Source organism: Ceratina calcarata, unplaced genomic scaffold (assembly GCF_001652005.2).
Source record: "Ceratina calcarata isolate Rehan_Ccalc_2016 unplaced genomic scaffold, ASM165200v1 scaffold779, whole genome shotgun sequence".
NCBI lineage: Eukaryota > Metazoa > Arthropoda > Insecta > Hymenoptera > Apidae > Ceratina > Ceratina calcarata.
In genome coordinates this window covers 10,897-11,639 of record NW_017179093.1, presented here as the reverse complement: position 1 = coordinate 11,639, position 743 = coordinate 10,897, and positions in this window count along the sequence as shown.

Here is a 743-nt window from a genome sequence, read left to right as displayed (position 1 = left end):
TAATTGTATTTTATCTTAAACATTTTGTATTTTCTTACATATACTCTGTTATTTTTAATTATTTTATTAATAATTTTATTAATATTATCAGTTAATTTCCAGAAGGTTTCATATTATGTTAAACAAATTGTAATCAGAGATATGTTGCAAGCATCAATCATTTCAATAATCAACATCAAATATTTAATTAATTGTATTGATTGAACATAATGATACTAAATATGTGCATCAATATAAAACACATAATCGATCACATAGAAACAAATTGACTATAAATGAAACTTCTATTCATGATTAATATTAGGAGGAAAAATTTGACAAATCTTCTGTGTCACTACTTGACAAACCCATTCCTATTTCAAGTATTCGGTAGTCGTCTTAATGCACCGCGACGTGACATCTGGTAATTTGACTGGCTGACACGTAAAAACGTTTTCTCGGTACGGGGCCGAGGTATTCAAGGAGAAATTTCGAGTCCGATGGGAACGCCGAGTCCGACTTCTCAAGGTGCCAATCATTGTAATGGAAATAAATGACTCCCTTAGTCTGCGCATGTATAATGTTGCCTTGGTTTGTTTCACGATCAGTTCTCTTAGTTCGGACATCCGTGATGCATCAACGTGATTACGCTCTTATCATCTGAATTTCCAGGTAGTCTCAACTTCCTGAATGTTTGATAATGTTATGTTTCATATCCATTTCATGATAGAGATATCAATATACTGAAAATCATTTGTTTTATA